Source organism: Eumetopias jubatus, unplaced genomic scaffold, assembly GCF_037043125.1.
Source record: "Eumetopias jubatus isolate StellerSeaLion01/CBP00866 unplaced genomic scaffold, mEumJub1_p1.0 scaffold_11, whole genome shotgun sequence".
In the NCBI taxonomy this organism is placed as follows: Eukaryota; Metazoa; Chordata; class Mammalia; order Carnivora; family Otariidae; genus Eumetopias; species Eumetopias jubatus.
In genome coordinates this window covers 20,029,140-20,045,191 of record NW_028274817.1, presented here as the reverse complement: position 1 = coordinate 20,045,191, position 16,052 = coordinate 20,029,140, and the positions used below count along the sequence as shown (strand labels likewise).

Below are 16,052 nucleotides of genomic sequence, written 5' to 3'. Positions count from 1 at the left end.
ACTCCAATAGACAGTTACCAGTCAGTTCTGTGTTACTCGTGGACAAAGGCATAGACTATCAGATCCTGCAAAGGATTTAGGAAACAGATGAGTTCTCCCTCTACCTTGAAAATAAAATACACTTTAGCAGATGCATGTCCTGAAATAGTTTAGTTGGGAGTTCCTAGGAAGACGGTCCATTGTCAATCCCTTCTTTATCAGCCTGTACGTCCAAAATTCTTCTCAAGGTAACATGAATCCTTTTACTTTTTTAAAACAGTCTTTCTTCCTGTAAGAACCCTTATAACGGAGCCTAGTCCTCCTACTGCTAATGCCTTTTCATGCCAGTGGAGTAACACTGAGCTGCTGTTTTCTGTGGGCTTCTCAAACCCTTTATAAATGTACTTCATTAGCAAGTAAATGCCATTTCTGTCCAGTGACTGCACAGCCTGCTCAATTGCACTGCTCTTAAAGTTTGTAAGCACGTTCAGCACCACATGCTAGGCTCGTTCCTTCATGGCTTGATTCTTGGTGTTGATAGGAGAGTTCCATAAGGCTGCATGGAATGTCTGAAGCATGTCCCCTTGCTACAGAAAGCCATCCACCTCGCTAGGGTCCGGGCCTGGCTTGGCTGCTGCCGCTGCCACCTCCTCCTTCTCATCTACGAATTTGTTCTCATCAAACTCGTCGATGTCCAGCTGATGGAAGCACGAGGACAGCATGCTCTGGGCCGTGGCGGGGACTCGGCGCCCACTCAGCCGGCTCTGCTCCAGGTCCGACCTCTGCTCTACCCCACTCGGCATTGGCTCAGGCTCGGGCCTACCTAGTCATCCTTTTTTAAGCATGCTTCGGCTTATCAATCTCCTCAAGTCTCAGAACTGGATGCCTTTAAGTTTGGCTTGATCATAGCTGTTAAGTCAAAGCTGTTATTTTTCTTTCTCTAGCTATTATACTTCTATTGATGTAGTTTTTAAATTTATACTCCTTTCCTTTGGAAATCATCTCACACTCTTGACTCAGAGAGCTTCCTAATCACCTTTTCCCTCCTTCCCAACAGTTCATCCAATCTATCAAGTCTTCTTTTAAAATACTTCTTGGGTCTCTCCCTTTCTTCCATTCCAGTAACTCCCAACTATAATTTGGGCGTAATCACCTCCTGAATTACTACAGTGGTCTCCTAACTGGTCCTCCTCTCTCTAGTCTTTCTCCTATTCCTATTCATCCTCTGGCCTACTGCCACTTCCTAATGCATAATTTTGATGGTAGTTTAGTATAGTCATTCAGGGCTTAGACTTTGGAGCTAGACTGTTGGGTTCAACAAGCTCTACTGTTTATGAGCTCTGTGAGCTCGGGGAATTCACTTAACCTAAAAGAGCATTATTGCATTCATCTTTCAAATATGGCTAATAATGGTATCTATCTCCCAGAGTGGAGTAAATGAGATATCACATACAAGTTAGCCTCAGGCTTGGTGCATAGTAAACATGCAATATGTGTGAACTATTATTATATCTGCTGTTATCACCCTGCTGATAAAAAATCCCCAGTGTTTTCCACTGCCTATCAAAAAAACTGAAATATCTTTTACAGAACATCTGAAGCTATAATGCCAAACTACTATAAACCAGCTTGATTACTTTGAACAAGTTACCTGTTTCTCCACCTATAAAATGAGGGGGACAGATTAAATTATCTCAAATGACCCTTCAAGACCAGACATTCTATAATTCAACCTTTCTAGTCATTTTTCCTTTCCTATCCAATTGTACTAATCATAGTTCTCAAAAAAAAAAAAAACTGTCCTTTCCAGCATCCATGTCTTTGCTCATGCCATTTCCTCCATTGGAAATGCCACTCCCCACTTGTCCTTCAAGATGTTGTTCAAATGGTATGCCCTCCATGAATCCTTCAATCAGAAGAGATCACTCTCTTCTCTGAAGTCCAAGAACTATGAGTTTCCTTGGCTCTGTGATACTCTTCACATTCTACCTATGGACATATGTCTTATACCCCCCACCAGACTATAATACAGGTACTGTATCTTTTTCAGCTATGTATTCAGCTCATTGTATTCAGTACTATGCCTCTTACATTGTAGGATATTACAATGCTTATTGAATACTTGAAGAATGAAGCTTTGCTTATATGTGACACAGAATTTTCATCACTTGATAGTGTATGTATCTTCAACCAATTCATGTTTCTTTGACATATATTTTAAAGAATATTCAGGAACACAAAAAACAAATAATCCAATTTAAAATAAGCAGAGGACCTGAATAGACATTTTTCCAAAGAAGACATACAAATGACTGACAGACACATGAAAAGATACTCAACGTCACTCATCATCAGGGAAATGCAAATCAAAACCATAGTAAGATATTGCCTGACACATATCAGAATGGCTAAAATAAAAAAGACAAGAAATAACAAGTGTTGGCAAGGATATGGAGAAAGGAACCCTTGTACCTTCTTGGTGGGAATGTAAATTGGTATGGCCACTGTGGAAAACAGTATGGGAGTTCTTCAAAAAATTAAAAATAGAAATACCATATATCAAAAACTAATGATGTAATGTATGGTGATTAACATAACATAATAAAAAAAATAGAAATACCATATGATCCAATAATTCCACTACTGGGTATTTACTCAAAGAAAATAAAAACACTAATTCAAAGAGATATATGCACCCCTGTGTTTACTGCATCATTATTTATAGTAGCCAAGATATGGAAGTGTCCATCAGTAGTTGAATGGATAAAGAAGATGTGCTATGTATATACAATGGAATATACTCAGCCATAAAAAAAGGATCAGATTTCTGCCATATGTGAAAACACGGATGGATGTAGAGGGTATTAAGCTAAGTGAAATAAGTCAGACATATACCATATGATTTCAGTTATATGTGTAATCTAAAAAACAAAACAAACAAAAAGCAGAAACAGACTCATAAATACAGAGAATAAACTGACGGTTGCTAGAAGGGAGGGGAGTAGGGGATGGGAAAATGGGTGAGGGGGAGTAGGAGGTACAGGCTTCCGGTATGGAATGAATAAGCCACAGGGATGAAAGGCAGAGCATAGAGAATATAGTCAATGGTATTGTAATAGTGTTATATGGTGACAGATGGTAGTTATACTTGTGAGCATAGCATACCGTATAGACTTGTTGAATCACTATGTTGTACTCCTGAAACTAATGTAACATTGTATGTCAACCATCTTTCAGTAAGAAAAATATTCAGGAAATCAGCAAATGCCCACCATACCCATGCTGAGCACTGGTTGTACATTCCTTATTCCTTTGGAAACTTCTAATTACAGATGTTTAGACAAAAGCACTATTTTTAATAAAATAATTTGTTCCCTAAAAATGAATGTGTCAGAAGAGTTAAAGTCTAAGAACTGTAACTGTAAAGTCTAGAAACAGTTAAATTCTAGGAAATTGAATAAGGAGAGAACTTAACCAAATCAAGAATGCTGAAAAAACAAGGAAGACCCATCCTCTCACCTAAGGGAAATAGGTGCTGGAGCCTGCTCAAGAAGATGGGCTGAATGCTCCATGAAGATCTCCTGTGACAAACCTCTTTAGCTATAACATCTTCAAATATCAAAATAGTTGAAGTTGTGTCTCCCTCATACATAGGGGAAGTGTGATGAGGGGCAGTGCTCAGAGGTTTCCTTACATAAAGCTCTATCCCACCTGTCAGCTTATGTGACACAAACTCTCAGAAATCCCCACCATTACTCATTTTGTCCTACAATGATACTGCAATCCTTGGTTTCTGATTAGACACTGTAAAAAGGGAAGGAGTATGAAAGACAGCACAGAAGACACTACTTAAGCTACAATTTTGTCTAAGGCATGAGATGTTATAGTGCTGAGAGTTTTGAGAAACATCTATAAGTTCCTGTGGGCAGAAATAACCTTGCCTCCACTCCCTTACTATGAGGGGAAGTCCTCCCAACTTTATGTAGCATTCCTTGGAGATGGAATATTTCAGAGTTGGGAGACATTCCTCCATACTCAATATTATCAGTACAAAGCCGTAATACATTTTGATATTTGTCAGTATGTGACCTCTCAGTCACTTTCCACCCTTCAAAGCACTTTCATATACATTTTTATTTGTTTCAAATACTGGAAATAATGACCAGTCACTGTTCTGAGCACTTAACATGAATTACATCATTTAATCCTTACAAAAAACCCTATGGAGTAGGTGGCTATTATTACCCCCATTTTTAAAATGTGCAGATCAAGACATGGGGAAGTAAATAATTTACCCAAAGTCAGACAGCTAGTAAATGATGAAGCCAATATTTACACTCAAATCTGCCTAACTAGAGTCACCACTATTTAACAAATATAGCATACATATCATAGTATATTTACACTTTGTAACCTGCCTTTTCACTCAATAAATATTATAGAACCTTTCTTTTTTTAATTTTTTTATTTATTCATTCAAGACACAGAGATATAGACAGAGAGAGAGAGAGAGAGAGAATGAGCAGAGGGAGAAGCACAGGGAGGGGGAGAAGCAGACTACCCACTGAGCAGGGAGCCCGATGCGGGGCTTGATCCCAGGACCCTGGAATCATGACCTGAGCCGAAGGCAGACACTTAGCCATCTGAGCCACCCAGGTGCCCCAATATTATAGAATCTTTCAATGTCAGTAAATATAACTCTACATTGTCATTTCAAATGCATGTGTAGTATTTCGTATAAGGCTATACCAAAATTTACTTAGTCTCTTATTGATAAAAATTTTGGTTATACCTAGTTTTTCACAATTTTAATATTATTGTGCTAAAAACCTTCTATGTACATAACATCTTCATGCACATATATTACTATTTCCTCAGAATAAATTCTCAGAACTTTTATGTCACTTTCAGGATGTGACAGGAATGATCTATATAATATTCCAAGGAAAGACTCCAAGGAAAGAGCCAAGCAAATGGCCTTATAAAGTTAAGCACAAATTCCAAAATGAAGATGTGTTTAATGGAGAGTACAGAAAGAAAAAACAAAAGCAAAATAGCAAGTATCAAAGAATAAGAAGAATTTATATACAGAGTCAAGGAGGTAAGTGAAGAAGAGAAATCTAAAACAAAACTAAAGACAGGACCTATGAACATTTGATAATGAGTGAGTAAGAGAGAAGAATATTGTCTGGTGGCGGCCTTAATGGACAAAATGGACAGATTGACATTGTAAAATGAGAAATTTGGATCGTGAAGTTCTTTTCAGAATTAGTTTTGGAGCAGAGAGAAGGGAGGGACCATGGTCTTATGTTGAGGCACCACTCAAAGGAGAAAGAGACAGCTAATAGAAGAGCTGACATGAAGGATCCAGAAGTGAGCAGCAGGATCCAGTTGTTGAAAAAGAGAAATACTCTCAGCCCTGCCAGTCTCACTGCTGAGTTCAACACAACATTGGAGGACAGAAGTTTCAGCAAAGCTTTAAAGGCTGCTGTTTTCAGTGGCACCTGGGAGGAAGGGGAAATGGCCTTCAAGGTGACACAAGGAATCCAGCTGCAGAAGGTGCTGAAACTGGCAGAATTCATACTTCTCAAAGTGCTAGAAACAGCAATAAAGGGATAGGCAATATTTGACTGACAAGTATTAGAATTTCTCTGAAATTCTTTAAATGTCAAAGGCTGTGAAATATGTCTGGATCAAAAAAAGTTTTGGTATATGATTTTCTTCTCAAATTCTTGCAGAGAAATGAAATGCCAGATGTATTTATGAAATAAAAGAATATAGCACATAGCAATGGGTAGGTAAGGGAAGAAAATGAAGTAATAGTGAAGCAAGAAACGGCTACCATTATATGTAGAGGCCACACCTCTCTTATGGAAACTGATGCTATGTTTGAAAGAAGCAAAAGTCTAAAGACAAAAAGGGGATGGTTTATATATAACCAGTTAAATATTTTTCAGATGAAATCATTCTGGTAAGATGCACAGAAGGCCAGAGAAGCTAAAATCAGACAAAGTGAAAAGTTATAAATATATAAGTCAAAGGCAGATATGCTAGTACCAAATTCTATAAGTGGTGAAAGTTCTTGGCATCTACTTTGTAGGGAAAAAAGACACAGGACTAACTTGGGAAATCAAAATAAAGATCAGAAGAAAATAAAATAAATGTGGAGAATTTGTAAGTTATAATATAGGCTAAGACTGAGCAAGCAGATTGGGTGATATAAAGTCAACCTAATGGGAACCACTGAAGTAGCTGTCTAGAACAATAAATCCAAACTTCAGGAAGGTCACATTCTAGCACCTGGAAGAAGACAAGGTGGGTGTGATCAAGGTGGAGGTGTTAGAAGAATTAATATAGTGAAGAAAAAAATACCTGAATTTAGGCATCAGACATACCTCAGCTTGTATTTTAGTTCTGAAATTTACTAGTTATATGGCCTTAAACAAGTTATCTCTCTAAGCTTTGGTTTCTTCATTGTAAAATGAGCATAATAATGGTATGGACCACAGAGGGCTATTGTTAAGAAATTGATAAGATAATACTCATAAAGTTCTTAGAGGGGTTCCTGGCGTATAAGAAGTGCTCAATAAATATGGGGATATCAGGAAAAATGTTCCCCAAAATTTTAATAGTAATATCTCTTAATGGTGAGATTTATAGAATTCTTTACTTTACTTCCTCCTTTAATTGTTTTATCTCTTGAATGGACTTTTTTTTAAATTTCAGTTGTTAACATGAAGTGTTATATTAGTTTCAGTACAACATATTGATTCAACAATTCCATACATCACCCAGTGCTCATCACAAGTGCACTCCTTAATCCACATCACCTATTTTACCCAACCCCCTCCTTAATCCCCATTGCCTACTTTACCCACCCCACCCCCACCCACTTCCCCTCTGGTAACCATCAGTTTGTTCCCTATAGCTAAGAGTCTGTTTCTTGGTTTGCCTTTCTCTGTATTTTTCCCTTTGCTTGTTTTTTTGTTTTGTTTTGTTTCTTAAATTCCACATATGAGTGAAATCATATGGTATTGGACTTTCTCTGGCTGACTTATTTTGCTTAGCATTATACTCTCTAGCTCCATCCATGTTGTTGCAAATGACAAGATTACATTATTTTTAATGGCTGAATAATATTCCATTGTGTATATATAGCACACCTTCTTTATCCATTCATCTATCAATGGACATTTGGTCTCCTTCCATATCTTGGCTATTATAAATAATGCTGCTATAAATATAGTGCGGCATGTATCCCTTTAAATTAGTGTTTTTGCATTTTGGGGGCAAATATCCAGCAGTGATTACTGGATTGGGGGGTAGTTCTATTTTTAACTTTTTGAGGGAACTCCACACTGTTTTCCACACTGGCTATACCAGTTTGCATTCCCACTAACAGTGCAAGAGGGTTCCTTTTTTTCCACATCCTCACCAACACTTGTTGTTTCTTGTGTTGCTGATTTTAGCCATTCTGATAAGTATGAGGTGATATCTCACTGTAGTTTTGATTTGCATTTCCCTGAGGATGAGTGATGTTGAGCATCTTTTCATTTGAATGGACTTTTTAAATAACATCTTATTTTGAAATATTTTAAGACTCACAAGAAATTGCAAAAATTATTATAGAGTTCCTGTATACCTTTCACCCGGTCTCTACCAATGTTAATATCTTACATAACCATAATACAACATCAAAACCAGAATGTTAGCATTGCTACAATACTATTAACTACGCTACAGACTTTATTTGAAGTTCATCAGTTTTTATATGTACTTTTTTGGCATACAGTTCTATAAAATTTTATCATATGTATAGATTTGAGTGACTATCATCACAATCAGGACACAGAACTGTTCACTGGGCTTTTTAAAATGACACTGTAGCATGTTTTCCTTCTTTAAAAATACAGTATTTATAACTGTAAAATTATAATATTTTTCTTCTCCTTTAAAATATTCCTACCAAAACTTATAAGATGAAGAAAAAAAAAAGAAGTTTATAGCTATAAACACCTACATTAGGAAAAAAGAAAGATCTTAAATAAACCACCTAACATTACACTTCAAGGAACTAGAAAAAGAAAAACAAACTAAGCCCAAAGTTAGCAGAAGGAAAAAAATAATAAAGATTAAAGCAGAAAGAAATGAAATAGAGAATAGAAAGCAATAGAAAAGATTACAAAACTAAGAGTTGGTTTATTGAAAAGATAAAGAAAATTAACAGACTTTTAGCTACACTAACCAAGAAAACAAGAGAGAGAAATCAAATAAATAAAATCAGAAATGAAACACATTACAACTCATACTCTACAAGTACAAAGGATCATAAGAGACTACTATGAACAATTATAAACCAACAAATTGGACAACCTAAGAGAAATAGGTGAATTCTTAGAAATATGCAACTTAGAAAGATTGACTCATAAAGAAATAGAAATTCTGAACATACCAATTATGACTAAGAAAATTGAAACAGTAATCCAAAACCTCCTAACAAAGAAAAGCTCAGAACCAGATGGCTTCACAGGTGAATTCTAACAAATATCTAAAGAAGAAATAACATAAATCTTTCTCAAACTCTTTCAAAAAATTGAAGAGGAGGGAACACTCTCAAACATATTGTATAAGACCAGCAGTACCCCGATACCAAAGCCAAATAAGGATAGTATGAGGAAAAAAAACTACCAACCAACATCCCTGATGAATATACATGTAAAAGTTCTCAACAAAATACTAGCAAACCAAATTCAACAGCATATTAAAAGGACATATGCCAGAAAATAAAAATTAAAATAAAAAAATAATAAAAGGATCATATGCCATGATCCAGTGGGATTTATCCCTTGGATACAAGGATGATTCAACATATTCAAATCAATAGATGAGATACCTTACATTAAAAGAATGAAAGATAAAAATCATATGATTCAGTAGATGCAGAAAAAGCATATGACAAAATTCATCGTCTTTTCATGATAAAAAAGTGGGTACTGAAGGAACATACCTCAATATAATAAAGACTGTATATGACAAACCCATAACTAACACCATATGCAGTGGTGAAAGGATGAAAGCTTTCCTCTAAGATTAGGAACAAGACAAGGTTATCTATCCACTTTCACCATTTCTATTCACCATAGCACTAAAAGTCCTAGTCAGAGTGATTGGGCAAGAAAAAGAAATAAAAGGCATCCAAGTTGAAAGGAAAAAGTAAAATTGTCTCTATTTGCATATGACATGCTATTATATATAAAAAACCCTAAAGACTACACCAAAAAACTTAGAACTAATACATGAATTCCATAAAGTTGCAGGATATAAAATCAACATACAAAAATCAATTGTGTTTTTATACACTAATAACAAAGTATCAAAAAAGATTTTTAAAAAGTACAGGGGCACCTAGCTGGTTCAGTCAGAGGAGCATGAGACTCTTTATCTCAGGGTTGTGAGTCCAAGCCCCCATTTGGGTGTACAGAATGCTTAAAAATAAAATATTTAAAAAAAGAAAATAATCCAATTTACAATAACATCAAAAACAATAAAGTACTTAGGAATAAATTGAACCAAGGAGGTAAAAGATCTCACTGAAAACTACAAGACTTTGATAAAAGAAATTGAAGAAGACTCATATTAATGGGAATATATCCTGTGTTCATGGATCAGAAGAACTAATATTGTTAAAATATCCATATTATCCAGTCATCTATAGATTCAATGCAATCCCTATCAAAATCACAATGACATTTTTCACAGAAAAAAACACAGTCTCAAAAATTTATGGAAATAAACAAAAATAGCCAAAGCAATCCTGAGAAAGAAAAAGAAAGCTGGAGGCATCATACTTCCTGATTTCAAACGATATTACAAAGCTACAGTAATCAAAACAGTATGGTACTAGCATAAAAACATAGACCAATGGAACAAAATTGAAGCCCAGAAATAAACCCATATAGATATGGTCAACTAATATTTGACAAGGGAGCCAAAAATACTCAATGGGGAAAAGACAGTCTCTTCAACAAGTGGTGTGGAGAAAACTGGATATTTACCCGCACTAGAATGAAATTAGACCCTTATCTTACACCACTCATAAAAATTAACTTGAAATGGACTAAAGACTTAAACATAAGATCTGAAATCATAAAACTCCTAGAAAAAAAAAGGGGGAAAGTTTCTTGGCATAAGTCTTAGCAAAGATTTTTTTTTGATATGACAATGAAAGCACAAGCAACTAAATGAAAAATCAACAAGTGGGACTACATTAAACTCAGAAGCTTCGGCACAGCAAAAGAAACAGGCAACATAATTAAAAAGGCAACCTATGGAATGGAACAAAATATTTGCAAACCATATACATGATAAGACATTAACGTCCAAAACATATAAGGAATTTCTACAACTCAGTTGCAAACAAAATAAAACTAAAACAAAAAGTAACAAAATTTTAAAAATTGGCAAAGGACCTGGATAGACATTTTTCGAGGGAAAATATACAAATAACAAAGATACAAGAAAAGATACCCAACATCACTAATTCATCACAGAAATGCAAATCAAAACTATAAAATATAATCTCATACATGTTAGAGTGGCAATAAATAAAAAGAGGCAAAAAATGTTGACAAGGATGTGGAGAAAAGGGAACCCTCATGCACTGTTGGTGGGAATCTAAATTGGTACAGCCACTATGGAAAACAGTATGGAGGTTCCTCAAAAAATTAAAAAAAGAACTACCCTACGATCCAGCAATTCCATTTCTGTGTATATATCCAAAGAAAATAAGATCATTATCTTGAAGATTTATCAACACCCCCATGTCTATTGCAGAATTATTTACAATAGCCAAAACACAGAAATAAACTAAGCGACCATCAATGGATGAATGGATTAAGAATATGTGACATATATATACAGTGCGGTATTATTATCCATAAAAAAGAAACCCTGCCATTTGTAATAATATTGATGGACCTTGAGGGCATCATGGTAAGCAAAATAAGTCAGAGAAAGACATATACTATATGATCTCACTTAAATGTGGAATCTTAAAAAAAAAAGAAGAAGAAGAAAGAACTCAGAAACAGGTGATTGCCAGGGCTGGGGAGGAGGTGACATGTGATGGTGGTCAAAAAATACAAACTCTCAGTTAGAAGATGAGTAAATTTTGGAGATGTAATGTACAGCATTGTGACTATAGTTAACAATATGGTATTGTATACTTGAAAGTTGCTAAGAGAGTAGATTTTAAATGTTCTAACCATATACAAAAAAATGGTAACTATATGAGGTGATGGGTGTGTTAACAAACCTTATTGTGGCAATCATTTTATAATATATATGTATATCAAATTATCACATTGTAGGGGCGCCTGGGTGGCTCAGTCGTTAAGCGTCTGCCTTCGGCTCAGGTCATGATCCCAGGGTCCTGGGATCAAGCCTGGCATTGGGATCCCTGCTCCACGGGAAGCCTGCTCCTCCCTCTCCCACTCCCCCAGCTTGTGTTCCCTCTCTCACTGTGTGTCTCTCTCTGTCAAATAAATAAATAAATCTTTTTAAAAAATTATCACATTGTATTCCTTAAGCATACACAATGTAATATGAACATTATATCTCACTAAAGCTGGAGAAATTCTTCCATAGGTATCTAGTATATTCGAAAGTTAAAAAGGTGGTCTGATTGCTGTTGCTAGGACTTCTAGTACTATGTTGAACAATAATGGTGAGAGTGGGCATCCTTGTTGTGTTCCTGATCTTAAGGGAAAAGCTCTCAGCTTTTCCCCATTGAGGATGATATTAGCTGTGTTTTTCATAGATGGATTTTATGAACTTAAGGAATGTTCCCTCTGTCCCTATACTCTGAAGAGTTTTAATAGGGAAAGGATGCTGTATTTTGTCAAATGTTTTTTCTGAATCAATTGAGAGGACAATATGGTTCTTCTCTCTCCTCTTATTAATGTGCTCTCACATTGATTGATTTGCAAATGTTGAAACACCCTTGCATCCCGGGGATAAATCCCACTTGGTCGTGGTGGATGATCCTTTTAATGTATTGTTGGATCCTATTAGCTAGGATTTTGTTGAGGATTTTGGAATCCATATTCATCAGGGATATCAGTCTGAAATTCTCCTTTCTGATGGGGTCTTTGCCTGGTTTGGGGATTAAGGTAATGCTGGCCTCATAAAATGAGTCTGGAAGCTTTCCTTCTGTTTCTATTTTTTGAAACAGCTTCAGGAAAATTATTTCTTCTTTGAATGGTCAGTAGAATTCCCCAGGGAATCCATCAGGCCCTGGACTCTTGTTTTGGGGAGGTTTTTGATCACTGCTTCAATCTCATTACTGGTTATTGGCCTATTCAGGTTGTCAATTTCTTCCTGTTTCAGTCTTGGGAGTTTATAGGTTTCCAGGAAGGCATCAATTTATTGGCATATAGTTGTTGATAATAATTTCTAATAATTGTTTCTATTTCCTTGGTGTTAGTCGGGATCTTTCCCCTTTCATTCATAATTGAATTAATTTGGGTCCTTTCTCTTTTCTTTTGGATAAGTCTGGCCAGTGGTTTATCGATCTTATTAATTCTTTCAAAGAACCAGCTTCTAGTTTCGTTGATCTGATCTACTGTGTTTCTGGTTTCTAATTCATTGGTGTCTGCTCTAATATTAATTATTTCTCTTCTAATGTGTGGCTTAGGCATCGTTTGTTTTTTTTTTTTCTCTAATTCTTTAAGGTGTAGAGTTAGTTGGTGAATTCAAGATTTTTCTATTTTTTTGAGTGAGGCTTGGATGGCTATGTATTTCCCCCTTAGGACCGCCTTTGCAGTATCCAATAGGTTTTGGACCGATGTGTTTTCATTCTCATTGATTTCCATGAATTGTTTAAGTTCTTCTCTGATTTCCTGGTTGACCCAAACATTCTTGAGCAGAGTGGTCTTTAGCTTCCAAGTGTTTGAATTCCTGCCAAGTTTTTTCTTGTGATTGAGTTCCAGCTTTAAAGCATTATGGTCTGAGAATATGCAGGGAATAATTTCAATCTTCTGGTATCAGTTGAGACCTGATTTGTTACTCAGTATGTGGTCTATTCTGGAGAAAGTTCCATGTGCTCTAGAGAAGAGTGTGTATTCTGTTGTTTAAGGGTGGAATGTTTTGTATATAACTATGAGGTCCATCTGGTCCAGTGTTTATTCAAAGCTCTTGTTTCTTTGTTGATTTTCTGTTTAGATGATCTGTCTGTTGCTGAGAGTGGAGTATTGAGGTCTCCTACAATTAACGTATTGTTATCAATATGACTCTTTACTTTGGTTAACAGTTGGCTTATGTAGGTGGCTGCTCCCATGTTGAGGGTGTAAATGTTTCAATTGTTAGATCACCTTGTTGGATAGACCCTTTAAGAATGATATAGTGTCCTTCTGTGTCTCTAACTACATTTTTTAGCTTAAAATCTAATTTGTATGATATAAGAATTGCTACCCCAGCTTTCTTTTGAGGTCCACTGGCATGGAAGATGGATCTCCATCCCTTCACTTTCAGTCTGGGTGTATCTTTAGGCTCAAAATGAGTCTCTTGTAGACAGCATATGGATGGGTCCTGTCTTTTTATCCAATCTGCAACCCTGGGCCATTTTATGGGCACATTTGGGTCGTTCATGTTGAGAGTGATTATTGAAAGATATGAATTTATTGTCATCATGTTGCCTGTGAAGACCTTGTTTTTATAGCTTGTCCCTGTATATTTCTTTTCTATATCACTCTTGTGGTCTTTCTCTTTTATAGAACCCCCTTAATATTTCTTGCAGGGCTGGCTTAGTGGTCACATATTCTTTCCATTTCTGCCGGTCTTGGAAGCTCTGCATCTCTCCATCCATTCTAAATGACAGCCTTGTCAATATGGGAATATTTCAGAGTGTTGGAAACTATAGATAAAGGTTTCTAATAGAAGTACCTTTGATTAAAAGGGGAGGAAAGTACCTTTGGTTAAGAGGCTGTTTTTTATGGCCTTTCAAATTCAGTTTCTCACATGCACATCTCACAGCAGCCAGCCAACTTTAACCTGCCTCCTAAACCTGACAAAGAAAAATCAAAGAATGGAGGCAGATAAGATGCTTTAGACTACTGTTAGACAATGTATACCCTGGGAGCTTCACCTTGGAGCTTTTTGTAAATGAAGAATCTCAGGCCCCACCCAGAACAACTGAATCAGAATATTTACTTTAACAACATCTGCTGGTGATCATTATGCACATTAAAGTCTGAAATGTGCTGTTCTAGGGATATGGCAAAATTAGAAATGGGAATATATTTTTAAGCATATTTATTTCTTCATCAGAATGAAGGACCAATAAGGACAATGAAAACAAGAGAGGAAACACCAGCCGATAAAAGATTTGAAGAAATACTTTAGAAGACAGAAAGTAGATGAAAGAGTGGTCACTGGTTTGGCGAAGTAGAGAAGCTCATGACCTAAAACATGCAGAGAGGGGATTTTAATGAAAAGATGCCTGAAAAGATTCACAGAGTCCAGGAGAGGCTCAAATCTTAGAAGTATCATTTCTGGCAGTTGATAGGAATGGAGTTCTGGGGTAAAAATAGGGATAGATTGAAAATGTATATATGGAATAATCAAAGTTTGCCCCCTACACACACACACACACACACACACACACACACACACACACACACACACACACACACTACTCCTCACACTCACAGAACATCCTCAGCCAGAACCTACTCACCTACTCTGTAAGCCAGAAGCCAATGGAGATTTATTAACTGGTAAAGCTAAACTTAAAAATCTTAGGAATCAGGGACAGCAAGAAAGATGATGGGTGAGGGTAAATACAAAATTGGATGTAAGTTGAAATGCTGCATATGAAATGGTCAGACACCCATGCATACCCCTTCCTCTATACTGTGGTCAGAAAGTCTTAGAACCAAATTAATAACCTAAGGCAAGTAATTGAAAGAGCAATCTCTGGAGAAAAATGGCTTAAAAGAAAAGACTCTACATAGTGACAGTTTGGGTCCCCAATGAACTACCTGAACAATCAGGAGTAAACTTCTCCAGACTGTACACCCTGCCCATATACACAAAGCTCCCATTCAGCTTTTATGTATCAAACCTACATATGAGCAGGTAACCAATCATCATCGTATCACTGAGAAAAGCCCTCAACACATGAGAAAAGCAAAAATAAACAGAAAGAGACTCAAGAAAAGAATTCAGAGAATAGGAAAAAGGGTACAAAATATGAGAAAGTGTGCCTTCCATGAAATAGACATAAAATGTTATGAAAAAATCAGGAAAAAAGTTAAAAACTTAAAAAATTAAACCTTAATAAGAATTCATATAATTCATTTTTTACATAAAATCAATACATATAACTTAACAAAATAAAAATTCAATAGAAAATTAGAAATAAAATCACAGAAAATTCCCTAAAAGTAGGACAAAAATGAATGGGAGTCAAAAAATAGAAAAAAATTAGTGTCCTCCAGAATCAATCCAAGAGAACTAATATCCAACTAATTAATGTTAGGTCCTGAAAAAAAAGAGTAGAGAAAGTAAAGAAGAAATTTTCAAAGAAATGCCATAAGAGAATTTCCCAGACCTGAAAAACATGAGTATCCAGATTAAAAGTGTTCACAAAAGTTCCAACAAAATGAATGTTAAAAGCTTTGCCTATACCAAGGCACAGCACTGAAACTTCAGAAAAGTCCCAAGATGATACCTGTAGAGTAGGCTAAGGGACTAACCAGTCTAGACAGGAAAAAGAAAGCAAAGGACCTCAAGGAAAAGAAATTTTTAGGAAAAAAAAAGCCTTATGGTAGATAAGTTAATATGATGAAATATTTGAGAGAAGAGAAAAGGACAGGTGGGAGGCATGTTTGATGGAACAACTTGGGAAAAATTAAAGAATACTATTTATTATAATAATATAAACACTGATACCAGTTTAATGAAAAAAATGGTGACATGACTATATTGAAAAGATGATGAAAATGAGGTAAAATATATGAGAAAACTAAATCCTTATCTACCACCCCAAAAAAATCAATAGATATATTAAATTT

General features: G+C 35.8%; 2 pseudogenes; one reads left to right on the top strand and one right to left on the bottom strand.

Moving 5' to 3' along the window:
* Positions 1–242: 242 nt before the first annotated feature.
* LOC114223754 (actin-related protein 2/3 complex subunit 5-like protein pseudogene) lies at positions 243–704 on the bottom strand (annotated as a pseudogene).
* Positions 705–5,769: 5,065 nt separating this feature from the next.
* LOC114223755 (mitochondrial inner membrane protein Mpv17 pseudogene) overlaps positions 5,770–16,052 on the top strand; it is a 30,622-nt pseudogene continuing 20,339 nt past the window's right edge.